Below are 18,844 nucleotides of genomic sequence, written 5' to 3'. Positions count from 1 at the left end.
GAAGAACAATCCAGAAAAAGAAAGCAGACATTTTCTGAGAGGGAGTTGGAGGTTTTAACAGAGGAGGTGGTGAGGCAACATGATCTTCTTTTTGGAAAAGCCTCACTTCGTGTGCCTGAAGCCAGAAAGAGGAAAATATGGGCAGACATACAGGAAAAGATAAATGCTATTGGCTTTACCCATCGTACCACCGATGACCTCAGGAAGCGGTGGTACGATATGAGGCAAAGGTCCAAGGAGAGGGTGGCCACGAGATTGGCAGAAGCCAAAGGAACTAGAGGTGGGAGCTCTACTACACCTGAGCCGACGCCCCTGGAGGAGTTGGTGGAGGCAACCCTAATGCCTGAGGCAGTGACGGGCGTGGCTGACCTAGACAGCTCTGAAACCAGAGACACCACAGAAGGTAAGATGCATGCCAAAATCACCCAATGCATTGCCATCCCACCCAAACTCCAAAATCCACATGCATGAATAGGAATCCGGTCCATGTTTTTAGTAATACCCAGTGAAGCATATTGGGAAATATAGTTATATGTCATGTAAATTGTGGCAGATAAACATACAAAGGGTATATTGTGAACAGCTACAATAGCAATATGCAAAGTACACAAAATAGACAAGCAGGCATGTAAATAATGTTGTCATAAATCTTTATTGAAAAAAAAAGAAAATTACACTCAATTCATGTGTGATTTTTTTTTGGGGCAGATGGACCAACAACACAGGACACTGTTGCAGCAGTGGGAGAGTCAGCTTCAGCAGAGGACCAGGCAGGGCAGGAGAGCCAGGGTGCCACACGTGTCACACCTCCTGTGCCAACCAAACGGCGCAAAATAGTACCTGCATTAATACAAATGCAATCTGGGTCCACAGATGCTGAAGACGAAACACAGGCTGATGCATCACCTAGCACAGCTCAGGGCAGATCCCAAACAGCCACATCCAACATGACTGGCAGTGGAGCCAGACAGAGGGCATGCAACAACACCTGCAGTGCCGCAACTGGTTCAGAGTCTGTTTTTACTGGGCTGGAGGGCCAAATGTTAAATGTGCAGCGCCTGCAGAGCAAAGGCATATCGTCAATTCAGCGTCAGCTGGCACAACACAATCGGCACATATCAGAGGTGAGAGTTGGCATCAGACAAATTGCAACAGCAACAGAGGCACATTTAAATGAAGCTAGGATTTCTAGCCAGGCCCAGCGCTGGCACCAACGACGCTTAACAACACGGCTTGACCAATTTGCAAGGGCTGTGAGTCGCCAATCTACAGCCATAGCCATGCATTGTAGAAGAACAGTGAGCATGCAAAATGCAATGACACACTGCTGTCAGGATGTTGCCAAGAGCCTGGTGCAGGTAACACATTCACTTGATCAGCTGTGTGCTGCTGTAACTGGGGGGATTGTTACGCCAGGTAGCATAGACACTGATGGCCAGTCAAGCAGAAGCACACCTACTCCACCGATACCATCAGAAAGGCGTAGGAGTGGCCGTCAGGGCAGAGGTGTGGACAATAACACCGAAAATACAGAACAGGCTGACGGTGGTGCATCAAGACGTTCACGCCGTAGGTGAAGGAGCAGAATGCACAATGGTATGTTGTGAAGCAATACATCCCATGAGGACTTACGTTAATGATATTTGGGCACTGTGTGGACTTGAACACATGCAAATTTCAGACTTACAGTCACATTGTGTGACATTGTATATCCTGTATTTAAGGAAGTTACATTTTGTTGTGATTAACAACATTGGGCATTGTGGTTTATTTTCTTACCTAGAAGTAGTTCTGTGTGATGTCATCACGTCGCAAGCGCCCAGCAGCTGCCCCAGCTCCTCCTGCACGTCTTCGTTGGGGGGCTGGTTCCTCCTCATCGGATGTGTCGGAGCCAGTCAGATCCACTGGGGTGCCCTTCTTGATGGCAATATTGTGTAGCATGGCGCAGGCCACCACTATCTTGCAACATGTCTCTGGACTGTACTGTAGAGTGCCTCCACTCTTGTGGAGGCAGCGGAAACGGCTTTTCAGGATTCTAAAAGTTCTCTCTATGGTGGCTCTTGTGGCTCTGTGGGCAGTGTTGTATCTCCACTCAGCAGCTGTGGTTAGATTCAGGTAGGGTGTGAGAATGTAGTCACACACAGCATATGCACTGAATGGTGAACTTTAGTGAGATGTTGAAAGTTGGAACATTTCATACTACTGTTTGTGTGTGCCATGTAATTACCTAGCAGGCCTCCCTCTCCAAAATCGCCATTTGAAAGTCTACAATGTAAAGCACAGTGTCTAAAATTGAAGTAATCATGAGTGCTCCCTGGAAATTTAGATACGATATCGGTGATGAGATTTTTTGTATTGCAGACTACCTGGATGTGAACTGAATGGTATGATTTTCTGTTTCTGAAAACATACTCATTGTGTGATGGGGGGACAGTGCGACATGTGTTCCATCTACACTGCCAATCACGTGGGGAAATTGGGCAATTTGATAAAAATCCTGTTTGGTTTGGTCAAGTTCCTGCTGTGTGTTTGGAAATTTGATGTGGGTGTGCAGCATCCTCTGCATCATAGCATTGAGAAAAGCATGAAAGAAATGTGAAAGTGCGCTCTGGGACACCCCTCCCACTGTGGCAATTACCCCCTGGAAACTCCATGACGCTAGGAGGTGCAGTGAGCACACACCTGTCTGTGTGTGGGAATGGTGTGGGCCCTGTATGTGGGGTGCTCAAGCATGGGTGTCAGCTCCTCCATCAGCTCCAGGATACTTTCTGGATGCAGCCTGTAGTGCACATGGATGTCCTCCTCAGTGCGTTGGAAGAGGGTGATGCATGTCCTGTAGATCCTCTCCTGGCGTCTCCTTCTCTATTCAACCTGTCGGATGCGCAGCCTCCTGGCTATTACATAAAGCCCAGCCATTGTGAGAAGCCACTGAGACATTATGGGCCACTTTATATAGGTTGCACCTGGTTACCACCTGATCAGAGTTGGTGGTAATTGAGAAGTGCAAAATTGAAATTTGCGATTTTTACCTACATTGGAAATTGCGAATTTGCATTTTGCGTGACAGTATTTGCGATTTTCGCAAATACTGCTACGTAGATTGCGAATTCGCAAATTTATTCGCAGAACCCATTTCTCGCAAAATTGCTAATCGCAAATTTTGCGATTAGCAATTTTGCATTGCACATTTCTTACCTACATAGCATAACAGACTTTTGCATTCGCAAACACCAGTAATTCTGCGAATTACGGCGTTTGCGAATCGCAAAGGCCTACCTACATATGCCCCATAGTAGACATAAGTCCTACGTCACATCTATAGGATATATTATTCCAATGCGCAGAGCCTATTGGGAATATAGGAACTACACTACACAGTAAGTCTAACAAAAAAAGGAAGAGACCATAGCAAAGTTAGCAATTGTATGTAAAGTCCCCTCACCAGTTAAGGTTGAAAAATTGATGCCATGACTCAATCTTTATCCTAATGACAAAGTTACATTTTGCCTTTTCTAGTGGTTTCAGAATATCATCGGCCGCGATGGTTCCTGACACTCATTGTTACAATCAGATGTCAGTTTTACACACCTTGAAGTAGTAGCAGCAAATATATACATAGAGTCGGTAGTGGGGTGTACAGTGGGCTCCTAAATAGCTTTTTTTTTTAAATGTATTTTATTGAAATTTTGCAATAGGTTACACATTAAAATATCGCACCAGGTCTTGAAATGACATTTCTATGCCGTTAAGTGACATTATAGGTGCATGATCAGTAGACACGTATTAATACCTAAAATAACAATAACATCCGCCTTATATCTGGTACAACTTACAGTACCGCGCTGAATCTTTGCCTTATAAGAGAAAAAAACACTAGCAAACCTCACACATAAATCAGCTACACTAATGAGACACACCATTCTAGTGATGCAGCTCTGTTGTATAGAGTTCCTACTGCAAGTCATGACAAACTCAATACGTCGTTTGTAGGGCTTCCCAACAATCAACTGTCCCCGCCTGCTTACATCCCTTCCGTTTGTAATCAGATTTCGAATGGCTCCCAGATGTCCTTTGGCCTCGATTTGCTTTGCATTAACACCCAGTATAGTGTCAGTTGATATTTGCAGTAGGTTGCATCCCTAACCCAGTCTGTGACAGTGGGGGGCGAAGTCTTCTTCCAATGTATCTCCAACTGCGGTTTTGCCAGGAGCAACAGGGTTGCAGTGAGTTTTCTAGTTACCTTGGGTGAGTCAAGAACATAACCCAGCAGGGCAACCAGTGGAGGGCAGCGCAAAGGGTGCTGTGTCATATGTGCTATGTGGGTAACCACTGTGTGCCAATACTGTGCCATAGGGTGGCATTCCCAAGCCAGGTGAAGAAAATTGGCTTGCTGGGCACAACATCTCCAACAGTTAGTGTTGGTGTGGAGTCCCATTTGATGCAGCTGTGTTGGTGTACGATATGTTCGGTGTATATAGTTAAAGTGAATTAACCGGAGTCGGTAATTTGGTGAAAGTTTTTCCAACTGTGTACAACAAAAAAAACATTGTTTATCTTTTATGGTAATGCCCGCTTCTACCTCCCATTCAGTTTTAGAGTGTACTGTTGTAATCGACAACTCTTTCTGTGTGATTTTATATAGGCGGGTGATCAATTTACGGGGCGAAGGTGTAGAAAGAATGTTTTCTAGTGCCGGTAACGTGGGAGGGGGCTGCGGGAATTCCTTATATCTAGCCTTACATGCCGTTCTAATTTGATAATACAAGAGCATGTCTAGTGCCGTATATGAATCCTGCAGGCACATCTGTTGCAATGTAACGACTCCTGATGGCCGACCGCACTGGGAACAGCCCCAACATCCACCCACCACGCACACAACCTAGAGGTCATCCCCGACTCCACCCTCTCCATGACCAAGCAGGTCAACGCCGTCTCCTCCTGCTTCAACACCCTCCGCATGCTCCGCAGGATCTACAAGTGGATCCCCACCGACACGAGAAGAACGGTCACCCAGGTTCTCGTCAGCAGCAGGTTGGACTACTGAAACGCACTCTACGCAGGAGCTTCGGCCAAACTCCTGAGACGGCTGCAATGCATCCAGAACGCCTCCGCACGTCTGCTCCTTGACATCCCCCGCCGCAGCCACATCACACCCGACCTCGGAGACCTGCACTGGCTCCCCGTCAACAAGAGGATAACCTTCAAGCTCCTCACCCACGCACACAAAGCACTCCACACCACCGGGCCAGCGTACCTCAACAGACAACTCAGCTTCTACACCCCACCCACCAACTCTGCTCCGCCGGCCTCGCCCTCGCCGCAGTCCCCCGCATCCAAAGAGCGAATTCCGGTGGCAGATCTTTCTCCCACCTCGCCACCAAAACCTGGAACACCCGCCCCACCCACCTACGGCAGACCCAAGACCTACTGACCTTCAGAAGACTCCTCAAGTCCTGGCTCTTCGAGCAGTAGCAACACCCTCCACCCCCAGCGCCTTGAGACCATCACGGGTGAGTAGTGCGCTTAACAAATGATTGATTAATTGAATGATAAGAACGTATCGTCTGGGTATAGGTCTCCCCCGTCAACAAATGATGCGATGCTGCTCTTTTCGCGGATGCCTTGTCAAGTAAGGGTGAGAGGAGTGGATTATTCCTTATCGGCATTAACGGCGCAAAGAGTTCTTTCTGGCGTGCCCTTTTTGTCAATTCGTTTCAAGCCCATCGCAGTGCTTCAGTCGTATCGATTTCTTGGTGTGGGCGCTTGTATTTCTGGTAGAGTGCTGTGTTCAATGGGAGGGGAGCTACCCTATCCAGTACTATTGCTACATGTGGCTGGTAGGGTGTGGGATGCTGCCAATAGTGTAGGTATTGTGCTTTCGCGCAGTAAGCATATAACTTGAAATCGAGTGCCCCAAGCCCTCCATGTGAAAATGGCAATGTCAAGATATCCCAAGACGCCCGTGGTTGCCTGCCAGCCCATATCAGCTCCAAGACATTTGGGGGCGTGGTTTAGGCGCCGATGTAGGTGGAAGCGGGACTCCGGAGCTCCTCCGTGCCCGCCTCACACCGCCACATATCCTGAGCCCCGACTCGTGCTCCGTCCCCCCACGAGTGCTCAAGAGAGCATCAGGGTCGGGCAGTGAGACTTTGGGGGTCTGGGGGCCTCTGCAACTACCCCTGCCGCACTCAGAGCGGTGAGCGCGGCACCCGGCGATGAGAGCGCCTAAGATGGCGGCCGCCGTCCTGTGGCGACGCGCCTGGCGCCGGAGCCTACGAGGCGGGGGAGAGCTCCCCTAATGCTGTGGTGGCTGGGGTCTACCGAAGTTGCCTCCGGAACGCAAACGGAGGTGAGGAGAGCTGGCGGACATCCTCGCGCACGGAGCTGCGGGGCAGAGGACGACCTCACTGCCTGACCCTAAGATGGCGCCGGCCGGGACACGAAGACCGGCTTGAAGAACTGACTGCGGAGTCTCTGGGTCCGTGAGGGACTCGGGGTCGGCGCAGAGCACCTGGTCCGCCCTACTGAGGGGACTCCTGAGGGACCCACACCGCAGGGGGGGGTGTACAGCTCAAGAGTGTCGACAGAAAAGAGTGCAGGGGGTGAGAGGCTGGCTGCCCGCCCCTGCGACGCATTGGCGGGAGAGAGCGTCTACCTGCCCGGGGGCGCCCGAGACCAGTGCGCCGCATTAGCACTGGGGCCCGTAGGTGCACATCCGGCCTGAGCAATCTCGACGCGGGAACCTCGTCAGGTGCCCTGACCCGGGACTATTGTGCCCCACAACCCTGGTGGAGCGAGCCCCAGCCCTTGGGTTACTGCACGGACTGGTCCCCACGGGGCGAGGGCCCAGAGATCGGAGTGGGCGAAGGTCGTGGGGCGGACCAGGGTCTGGAAGGGGCACGAGACACTGACTGCCCGCCAGGATGACACGCGGCAGCAGGAAGAAGGGCTTCGAGGCACTGAAGCTGGACGACCCGGGGCACCCAGAGGACGAAGTCCCGCCGGGGGCGGGGGCCGGGAGTCCAGCCCGCCCGCGGGACCCCTCCCTGGGGGACATAATGCAGGCGATAGTGGCGTCGCGGGAGGCCCTTGAGAAACGCATGGACACCATTGGGTCGGACCTGTCTCTGCTAAGGGACGACCACAAAAAGCTGAAGGAGCGGGTAGCGACGACCGAGGGTACCCTGAAAAGTTTGCCAGGAGACGTGGCGGAGCTAAAGACGACCCTGGCGGAAATGGCGCAGAAGGTACGAGTGCTGGAGCTCCGAGCTGAGGACAGTGAAGGGCGCTCTCGGCGCAATAATCTTCGCCTTGTGGGGGTCCCCGAAAAAGCCGAGGGGCGAGACGCGGTCACCTACCTGGAGGGCTGGCTACGCTCAGAGGTGGCCCCGGAGGGACTTTCGTCGTTCTTTGCCATTGAACGGGCTCATAGAGTCCCTGCGCGTCCTCCCAAACCGGGGGCGCCTCCGCGACTGATCGTACTGCGTCTTCTGCACTTCAGGGACAGAGACCATATCCTGCGGAGAGTGAGAGACATCCCGGACCTGAGCATCGACAACAGTCGGATCATGATCTTTCCGGACTTCACCAGAGAGGTGCAAAAGCAGCGGGCCTCCTTCCTGGCGGTCAAGAGGAAACTGAGGTCGCTACAGCTGCCCTACGCTATGATGTTCCCGGCGCGGCTGCGGGTGGTCGCAGGAGAGCGCACCCACTTTTTCCTGACACCACAGGAGGCTTGGAGCTGGCTGGATTCAAGAGGGGCGTCTGCAGAGGACCGCGCTACGAGGACCCCCCCCAGGAGACACGCATCGGAGACGCCGCCGGCGGGACGACCTGGCTCCCCATCGGACTGGCAACAGGAACGCGCCAAGGCGGTGCAGGCAGTGGCGACCATTAGCCAGGGGGACGCCAGCCCTTCCAGTAGTGCTTCGGAGCAGTCGAAGGCCAGTGCTCCCAGCCCTGGCTCCAGCAGTGGGCATGAGTTGTCCGAGACAGACCTGCCGGTTGTGACTCCCCAGACTGCGGATGGTATCCTGGACTGAGATGGTTCGCGGGACATCGATCACATGAGTAAGGTACCGGGATATGTGGGCGGAGGAGGGCCGCTTCAGGACGCTATGCTGTGGGGTGCGGCTGCCCACTGGGACTTCTTACTGAGACCTTGGGGACGGGGAGAGTCGGGGGACATCTCCTGTTGGTTGCTGGGGGTAGTGGGGCGGGGGACTTCGGGCCTGTCTGGAGCCGGCATTGCCGCCACTCCAACCCTATTTTGTAATGATACGCTTTTTTGCTAACTATGTTTGGATGGGGTTTCCATGTTGGTTATCTGTCCGGGGGAGTGGGAGTTGGGGTAGGTTGATAGTACAAGTTGGGGGGGGGACAAGAGGGGGGCCTAGGCGTGCTGGAGGGGTGGCTGAGAGGGGGATGGGGATATGGTGGTCTCTGCCATGGGATCCGACTTAGGCTACAAATGTCTCACATGGAACGTCAGAGGGATGCACTCGATGCATAGGCGTCATAAAATTCACTCCTATCTGGTCAGGCGGGGCATTCACATCGCCTTCCTTCAAGAAACACATCTGCTGGATAAGGAGGGGAGGGCTCTGCAGCGGCGTTGGAGGGGACAGGTCTTTCACACTGGCTACTCTGCCTATGCTCGGGGGGTGGCCATTTGGGTACGGGCGGGGGTACCCTTCCTGTGCACGCAACAGGTAATTGACCCGAAGGGAGATACGTAATGGTGCGGGGCAAGCTGGACGGGAGGGACCTTAACCTGGGTTGTTTGTACGCCCCGAATGTAGACCAACCTGCTTTCCTCTCCCTTTTGTCCCACAGACTGGCTCAGTTCTTAATGGAGCCCTTGCTCCTGGGCGGCGATTTTAACAGCGTGGCCGACGTTACCCTGGACAGGTCCCACCCCCCCCTACAGATTGCACCAGCTGGTAGACTTGCACTTGCGCGCTCCGCCTGGCAACGACAGTGGGGTCTGGTTGACTCTTGGAGGGCTAACCACCCACTAGACAGGGACTACTCATTCTTCTCCGGCATTCACGAGCTACACATCCGCATTGACGCCTTCCTGAGCTCCCAGGACGTGCACGCGGAAGTGAACCACAGTGAGTATCTCACACGCTCGATCTCGGACCATAACCCCCTCCTCGTGCGGCTGCGCTGGTCGCAGTTTCGCCCGAGGATCCCGGCTTGGAAACTACATCCTGAGGCGCGGGATGACCAGCTCTTCCGGACCACAATTGCGTCAGGCATAGAGGGCTATTTTCAGGTGAATGCGGGCACGGCGGGTTCAGCTGTAACGGAATGGGACGCGTTCAAATCGGTGTTGCGAGGCCAATGCATAGCAACGGCGTCGGGAGTGCGGAAAACGCTTCTGGGCGAAATTGGGAAGGAGGACGAGACCCTGCGGAGGCTGGAGAGGGAAAGACCTGAGCGGCCGGACACTCACGGAGACCTGCTGGGGGCGCGAGAGGCGGTGGCGGCGTCGGTGGAGCGCCTCCGGTGCTTTGACTACAAAGCCTACCTCACACGAGCGCACTCGGAACGCGACAAATCGGGGGCCCTCCTGGCCTGGCTGGCCAACCCGGCCCGCCGGGGCTCGGTCATCCTTGAGCTCCGAGACCACACGGGAGCGGCGAGATTCGATCAGCAGGGGATCAACGCGTTGTTCTACGACTACTATACTGAACTATACCGCAGCAGGGTCCTCCCTTCGTTGGTGGAGTTCCAGACCTTTATGGAGGATCTGGACCTGCCGGTCCTAGGTGAGGAGGATGCGAAACGGATCGGGGACAAGATCGTGGAAAGAGAGGTACGGGTTGCCATTAAGAGTATGGCAAGGAATAAGACGCCGGGCACGGATGGATTCCCTGCGGAATTCTATCTCACCTACGTGGACCTCCTTGCGCCCCGACTGACGTGGCTGTACAATGAGTCGAGGCGGTTGGGCTGTCTACCCGAGACCACGAGGGAGGCGTTGATTGTCCCCCTTCTGAAGCCGGGCAAGGAACCATGGGACAGATCGGCATACCGCCCACTGTCCATGCTTAACCTGGATTACAAGATCCTGAGCAAGATCTTGGCGGCGCGTTTGCTCCCTCACATGTCCAAACTGGTGCATGCGGACCAGTCGGGTTTCATCCCGGCCCGCAATACGGCGCTTAATGTGCGGCGACTCTTACATATACTGGAGGCCGACACTTATGATGGTGACGAGGCGGTGGTGTTCGCTGTCGATATGGAGAAGGCGTTTGACAGCTTGGAATGGCCTTACTTATTCCATGTATTACGAGCGTTGGGCCTTGGGGAAGGCTTCGTAGGTTGGACGAGACTGCTCTACCAAGAAGCGACGGCGAGAGTCAGGACAGGGAGGGTTATCTCTGAGATGTGCAGGGTGGGCAGGGGCACCCGTCAGGGATGCCCTCTTTCCCCCATACTATTTGCCTTGGCTGTCGAACCCTTTGCAGCACGAGCCCGGCTGGGCCGGGCGTATCAGGGACTGGACGTCTATGGCCAAGTACACCACATAGCGTTATACGCAGATGATCTGCTGATGTTCCTGGCGGACTCGGCGAACTCTCTGCGTGGTGCTAAGACTCTCCTGCAGTCGCTGAGCAGTGTCTCCGGTCTTCGTGTGAACTGGGCGAAATCCCACCTATTTCCGACCCGCCCGCGGGGAGAGTGCCCGCAGGAAACGGAGGGCATGACTTGGGTGGAGAGAGGCCTACGATACCTTGGCACCACGATCTTCCACGACAGGGCCGATATCCTTGAGGGGAATATCGGGTCGGCGATCAGGCATGCTAAAGGGAACTTCGACTTTTGGGGCACGCTCCCGCTATCACTCATGGGGAGGGTGGCGCTGCTCAAGATGGTGACCTTACCACGATTGCTCTACTTCTTCGGGACCCTCCCGATCTGGATCCCGGCGAGCTACTTTCGGCAACTGCGATCGATGGTCATCGGCTTTTTGTGGGGGGCAGGCAGGCGCGGGGTGGCTCACGCCACACTTCTCCGCCCTAGAGCGGATGGCGGGCTGGCACTGCCGGACTACGAGCTCTACTACTTGGCGGCACAGCTGCAGTGGCTGACGCAATGGGTAGCACGGGCCAGGAGAGGGACAGACGGATCGGGAGAACCGGCGGGTCCAGTCCAGGTGCTGTCGCGGATCGTACTGGGTCTACCGATGGGGGATTTCCACCTCACACAGGAGTTTGCGACGGCCCGGAAATGCTGGAACAGATATCGCCGGAGGTGTGGTATTGCGATTCCGTACGCACCTGAGATCCCTCTTGGGCTCTGCGGGGCACTTCCGCATGGGGGCTCGTGGCACGGGCTAGAAGGATGGGACCAGCAGGGGCTGTCATCCATGGGTGACCTGTACGAAAACGGGGCGATGTTACCCTTTGATCTCCTCCAGGACCGCTTTGGGTTGGCAGGCGGGGACTTCCTCCTTCATGCGGCCCTGACGGCGGCGATCCGCAGACACTGGAGAACGGGCGTGTCGGAGCCACCATTGTCTCTGGGCTGCCAGTACATCGTGATGATGACAGGGACGGTCAAGGCTGTCGCGTGCCTGTCTCGTCGCATGGTCTCGGAATCTGTCGCTCCACTGCTGGCCTTGAAGGCGAAATGGGAGGCTGATTTGGCGATTGAGATCCCCGAGGAGGCATGGAAGGGATTACTGGAGGGGGCCCGAAATAGCACACGCAACGCAAGGTTCCAGCTGGTGCACTTTTATGTCCTGCATAGGGCCTACCTGACCCCTGATAAATTGCATACATACTTCCCGGCCCACCCGGCATCCTGCCCACGTTGCCCGGCAGATCCCGCCGACTTCCAACACATGTTCTGGTCGTGTCCCGAGCTGGGGCCCTTTTGGGAGGAAGTAGTGGAGGTTCTAAGGGAGGTGACGGAAAGGGACCTGCAACTCACCATGGCGCATTGCATACTACACTGGTTCCCACACACTTCAAAAAATAAAGTCACTAGCAAGTTTCTGGACTTGGGGCTTCTCCTGGCGAAGCGAGCCATCACGTCCCAATGGAAGGCGTCCCGGGGCCCTGTGATAGGGCGCTGGAGGTCTGAACTGCATAAGTGGGCTAGATGTGAGGGTGAGGTTCGCCTGCGAGCCGCGCTCAGGGCAGGCAACGACACAGCACTGGAGAGGGCCAGGGCGTGGGAGGGGATGGTCCTGGGACTCACTCTCGTGGACATGGAGGAGGAGGACTCCCCGGGACATAGTCCGGCTCCGGCGGAGCGCCCGTCAGACGGGGGGACGGTCTAGACCTGATTTGCTGCTTCCCTACCTTTGAGTTCCACTGTGAGGACTTACGAATGATAGCTGATAACTCCTGGTACTAAGTTCCGGATCTGGCCCTGTGATTGGGATTAAGATTCTGATTGGACGATACTCTGGCACGCCTGGGGGGGAGGGGGGTCTGGTTAGGGGTGGGAGGGCTATTAGGGGTGGTCCTGGGTGAGGGTGGAGGGGTAGTTGGGGTTGAGGGTGTTGTGGGAGAGGGGAGGGGGTTTGTTCAGGTTGGGTGACAAGAGGCTCTTGGTTCACCTGGCTTTGGGACAGGGAGTAGAGAATGTTAGGACCAAAAGCGGCCATGTTATTCCTCCTCCGATTGGTGGCTACGGGCATGTACTGAACGCCCCTGTTAAATTTTTCTTCCCAACGTGTTATTGCCGCTCGACCTCTGGGTTGTGAGCTGAATGGCTGTGTAATACTGGGTGGAGGGGCGACACACCTCAGGCGAACCAAGGAGAGACGATGGAACATGCTGTTTGATTATATGCTCTTGCTGCAATAAAAAAATATTTACAAAAAAAAATCAGCTCCAAGACATTTGGGCGAAGTCTTTGAAAAAATTTGATGTCAGGGGTAACGGCATGTTTGCAAAAAGATATAAAAATTTGGGGAGAACGATCATCTTTGTCAATGCTATCCGACCTATCATGGATAATGGTAAGTGTTTCCACCTCTGTACCTTTCCCTCCAGCCAATCCATCGCCCCCCCATAGTTTGCTGTCCATATCTCCTGCATGTCCCTAAGTATCGTATCAGGTCTGTCGACCATTTTATAGGGAATTCCGTATCAAACTGGGATGTGGCCCAGTTTATCTGGATCCCCGTCAGGCCGCCATATCCTAATAGTTCCCTCACCACCAGCGCAAAATTGGTTTCTGGGTTTACTAAATAGAGTGTCATATCATCCGCATACATTGCGATTAACAACCCTCTTGAGGTGAACCCAATACTATGCTGCGTATGATGTTATCTTAATCGGGCTGCCAGCGGTTCTGTCGCATTCGCGAAGAGCAGCGGCAACAGCGGACAGCCTTGTCTCGTGCCCCTCGTTATTGTTATAGGTTCGGAGATATGTCCATTGACTTTGATTCTCGCCGTGGGCTTGTTATATAATAGTCTAATTTGAGTTATAAATAATGGGCTCATGCCCAGCCGGGTCAATAATGTGAATAGGAAATTCCGTTCTAAAGAATCAAATGCCTTAGTGGCGTCTAATAGGGCAGCAATAGCTTGCACATGCGGGGCTAAATAGTGCAATGAGGCGAATATGGTGCGCAAGTTGTGCGCCGTTGATCGACCCGGAATAAACACCGATTGATCCGGCAGTGCTATTTATGACAGAAGGGGCTGCAGCCTGTTTGCTAATAGCCTGACATACATTTTAGCATCTAGATTTATCAATGAAAGGGGCTCATATGACTCTGGTTCCGTTGGGTCCTTATCGGGCTTGAGTAAGGTGATGATTGTAGATTCACGCATAGACTGTGGTAGGACACCTGTTTCCTGTGCTTCCTGATATAACTTCAGGAGATATGGTGCAAGAATGTCTGCATATTCGTTATAAAAAGCCGCCATCAGCCCATCGGCTCCCGGGGCTTTGCCTGCTGGCATACTATTTATTACTTTTCTGACATCCTCCACTGTGAACGGGATTTCCATATATTATCTGTACCTCCGGCTAAACCACAGTAACTCCAGAGTATCAAGATAGGCAGTAATGTCAGGCATCAATGGGTTTGTTTGGGAGGTGTATAAGGCCTGATAAAAGTGAGTCATGGAGGTGGGGTATATCCCTAAGGCTGTCCTATACTCGGCAGAAATGGGCCCCTCATTTCATGTAAGTGTTAAGGTTAAAAGTAAAATTGTGAGTGCCTTGTTAGACTCAGGCTGCAAACAGTCGGTTATTCAAAAAGAATGGGTACTCCCTGTCCAGTATCTAACAGACTCCACTGTCCATATCCGCTGTGTACACAGCGATGTAAAGCCCTACCCTGTTGCTGTAGTCACGTTAATCCCTGACAACCAATCACCTTGCACAGTAAGGGTGGGGGTGGTGGACTCACTCCCCGAAGATCTCATCATAGGGGTAGACAATCCCAAGTTCCTAGCAATGTTTCAAACTAACCTGAATACCCAGGTAAAAAAACAGGTACAAACCTATCCAGCACTGACCACAAAGGAACCCTGGTTGTTAGATCGCAGTTTTAGGTTCGCTCAAGCTAACGATCCTACACTTCTTAATGCGTGGGAAAATGCCCATGTTAACAAGGATATTTCCTCCCCTCCCTATCCACGCTTTGTTATAGAAAATGACCTCCTATATAGAGAGGGAAGTCAGGGAGAAGCCTTACAATTGGTGGCGCCTACGACCTTTCGTGAACAAATACTCTTTTACTCTCATGCCCATCTCACAGCGGGGCACTTGGGAATGGAAAAGACCACGCAAAATCTTCTATGTCACTTCTTTTGGCCTGGAATCTATAAAGATACACAGAAATACTGCCAAAGTTGTGAAATATGCCAAAAAAGAATCTACAGCGTCCACCAGCAGTCCCACTCCAGCCCTTACCAATCATAGGTAAACCCTTTGAAAGGGTAGGAATGGACTTGATAGGTCCCCTTCCTAAGAGCTCTGAGGGGAACCTATATGCATTATTCATAGTAGACTAGGCCACACGATTTCCTGAAGCCTTTCCCCTAAGGGCCCCTACTACCAAGAATATTTCAGAGAAGCTAATAGAACTGTTTTCCAAGGTTGGCTTCCCTAAGGAGATATTAACGGACCAAGGCACGTCATTCGTTTCTAGATTGATGAAAGAAGTATGCAGATCCCTAGACCTCCGGCATATACGTACCTCCGTATATCATCCTCAAACTGGTGAATTAGTCGAGAGGTACAACAGAACACTCAAGACCACCTTGAAAAAGATGCTTTTGGTGGAAGAAAAGGATTGGGACCGACTGCTACCTCTGGCTTTATATGTTTTATGGGCACAAGTACAAAGTAGTATAGGCCTTTGAAATGCTGTATGGAAGGCAACCTAGGTCCCTCCTAGAGATCACCCGAGACGCATGGGAAAGAGAAGAGGAAGACGAACAAAAATCCCTGCTGGAGTATACCCAACAGTTACGATCAAAGATTGGGAAACTACGAGACCTAGCCATCACCAACTTAGAGAGGAGTCAAGAAAAACAAAAGAAACATTCTGACACGGGGAAGAAATGGAGGACTCTATCAATGGGAGATTGGGTACTGGTCCTGCTTCCCTCCTCCACGAAGAAATTCCAGAGCGAGTGGCTAGGTCCTTACCCTGTGGGAGAAACCATCGGAAAAACGACTTACAGGGTACAGATCTCGCCGTCCAGAAAACAGTGTTACCACATCAACATGCTTAAAAAATGGCTGGGACCCGCACCCAAGGATTCTCAAGTGGTATTACCCTCATCTAAGAAAGAAACGACACTTGACCAGGTACCTATAAATGAGGAACTTACAGCAGAGCAGAAACTGGGCCTGCAAGACACACTGAGAGCTTTTGCGGACATATTTTCAGACCTGCCAGGGAGAACAAACCTAACAGAACGCCATATTGAGACCCAAGAAAGAAAACATCAAGCAAAGACCTTATCGCATCCCAGCCGCCAGTTGAGAAACAGTGAGAAGAGAAATCAACGACATGTTAAGACTAGGAGTGATCCGTCCCTCTAAAATCAATTGGGCCTCACTGATAGTAATGGTACCCAAACCTGACGTGTCTACCCGATTTTGCATGGATTTCAGAGCACTGAATACCATCTCATCATTCAATGCCTATCCTATACCAAGGGTAGATGAATTAATCAAAAAGCTCGGGGAGTCCAAATATATAACCACCTTCGACTTAACGAAGGGATATTGGCAGATCCCTTTGAGAGAGGAAGATAAGAAAAAAACTGCCTTTGCCACAGACGACGGGTTATATGAGTTTAACGTATTACCGTTCGAACTGCATGGGGCCCGGCGACGTTTCAACACCTTATGAACTCCATTCTACAGCCATATACTTCATTTTGCTCAGTGTACCTTGATGACATTGTGGTTTGCAGCCCTACCTGGTCAGAGCATCTACAACATCTAAAAACACTTCTACAAGCACTGAAAAATGCAGGTTTGCATATTAATGCAAAAAATCCCGTGCAGCCTACACCCATGTGAAATATCTAGGGTACATACTAGGAGAAGGTGTGATAGCCCCCCAGTTGGAAAATGTCAAGGCCATCTCAAGTACTCCACTCCCCTACAGTAAACGAGAACTAAGAGCTTTTCTTGGCCTTATCTGCTATTACAGGAGAATCATATCACAATTTGCAGAAGTAGCTGCACCATTAACTAACATCCTAAGGAAGGAAGTCAAATAGCAGTCACTAGTGCATCCCAACCCTGAAATGATCAGAGCCTTTGAAAAACTAAAGGAAATCATAACAACCGACCCAGTGCTAATATCACCAGATTTTAACAATACATTCATCTTGTCCACGGACGCCTCCAACTCAGGGTTAGGGACTGTCCTTTCACAGATCGGGGAAGATGATCTAGAACACCCAATCCTATATATCAGTAGGAAGCTCTTTCCCCGGGAGTGTAAATACCCTACCATTAAGCAAGAGTGCCTAGCGATAAAGTGGGCAGTGGATAAATTGAGGTACGATTTAGAGGGGCGCCCTTTTATTCTTTATACCGACCATGCTCCACTACAGTGGATGTGCAGAAATAAGGCCCAAAACCCCAGGGTACTCCGCTGGTTTTTATCGCTCCAACCCTTCTCCTTCGAAATAAGACATAGGAAGGGCAAAGACAATGGTAATGCAGACTACCTCTCTAGAGTCCCTCCTCTTCCCGAGCGGGAGAGTCCAGGGTGGGTGGTGTGTGACCGGGCAGACCTGCACCCTAGGTCACAAGACGGCGATACGGACTGGTGGACTGTTTCACCCCCGTCTCCTTCTCTCTTTGATCCCCAACAGGATAACTGATCCTGGGAAGTAGATCGTAACACAGCCGAAGAAAAAGAACCAGGTTCCTTTAATTGGGCTTTCTACTGTGACGAAGCCACGCCCCCTTTGAACGTCACAGGAAGACCATTGGATAAAGTGCAGGAAGAACACAACGAGGTGTGCAATGTCACCAACGTGGAGGAGAACAGAGGAGCAAAGGCGGTTACGAATTCCAGGAAGAATCAACCCGAAGGCAGTGAGGAGCAGCAGATGGTCGGAGACTCGCTTTCGGCGGAGCCAGTGCCAGGAGGCCAACGTTCCCACTCATCCCTGAGCCACGCTCCTGGAGGCGTGTGGCTTCTTCAGGTACGGGACCGGCTCTCGGCCTGGGTGGGGAGGTGGGTACGCCCTTAAGCGCCATTCGGAGCTTTATGCTCAGTGTCAAGCGGTTCCCGCGTACCCCCTCCCGTATCCCTCACTCCTTTCCTTGTTTCACCGGTACTGCACTCCCTCCCTGCCCCTAGACCGTTGTAGCGCACTAAAGTACACGCGTGATGCAGGTGTCTCCCTCGCCCCCGGCCCTAACATTTGGTGGTGCTCAGAGAACAGCCCACTGACGGCCTTTTCTCTTTATTATTTCTTTTGGCTTACATTCCTCCCCTGAATTGACGAGGAAACCTGAGAAGACCTGCCTGGCTGTGTAACTTGAGACCCTACCGCCACCACGGATCCCGCCAAGTTTGCATCAGAAAGACTTACCAGTCGTAATAAGCGTGTCCTAAACAAAATAAACCCGTACCTACCTAGACCTTGTTTTCGCCCAGTTCATTCCACGCCGCCACAGTATCCTTTAGAAGTCTCTAGAACCCAGGGATTCTGTGTCACGAACTTCCAATTCCCACAAAACTGAGCCATCCTGCCACCCATTTTTATTAGGGGATCTGGACGGTCTTTCAAAATTCTTACCTGCTGACATTCCTCATTGTCTCCTATCTCCTCTGGACGATCTACCTCAAAACCTCTGTTCTTGGGGATAAAATCCCTGATGGGATCCATACCCCATCAGGAGTGTATCTCGCACCATTCCCCAAATAAGGGTCTTGATACAGTTTGTCCTCGAAATAACTACACAGTATTGCAGGGCTAGAGGGACGTTTAAGAGACCAAGCCTAAGTAGTATCCCCCACAGGAACAAACTACTAAACAACAAACCTAGGGGTCTATTTAGAAATCCACAAGTGATTCTATGCTTTTGTAATCATGTCATCAGTACATGAGAAACAAACACAGCAGATCCAACAAACCATACCACCAAAAAGTGAAGCACCAGTAAACGTGAGTCACCCCTGGTTAAGGATTCCCATCAAAAGTCTTGTATAGATCAATATTCTCATTTGGTAGTCCTTATCGGGTATCGTGTCTCTTGATCATTGAGACCGGCATACCCCGACTGCCAGTTAGGGGTAGCGACCCACAATCACTCGGTACTACCACATGATGTTGATACAATGGGAAGTGCAGTGCAAAAGCAAAAAAGTGGTGAAT

Source organism: Lissotriton helveticus, chromosome 2_2, assembly GCF_964261635.1.
Source record: "Lissotriton helveticus chromosome 2_2, aLisHel1.1, whole genome shotgun sequence".
Classification (NCBI taxonomy): Eukaryota; Metazoa; Chordata; class Amphibia; order Caudata; family Salamandridae; genus Lissotriton; species Lissotriton helveticus.
This window is presented reverse-complemented; position numbering follows the sequence as displayed.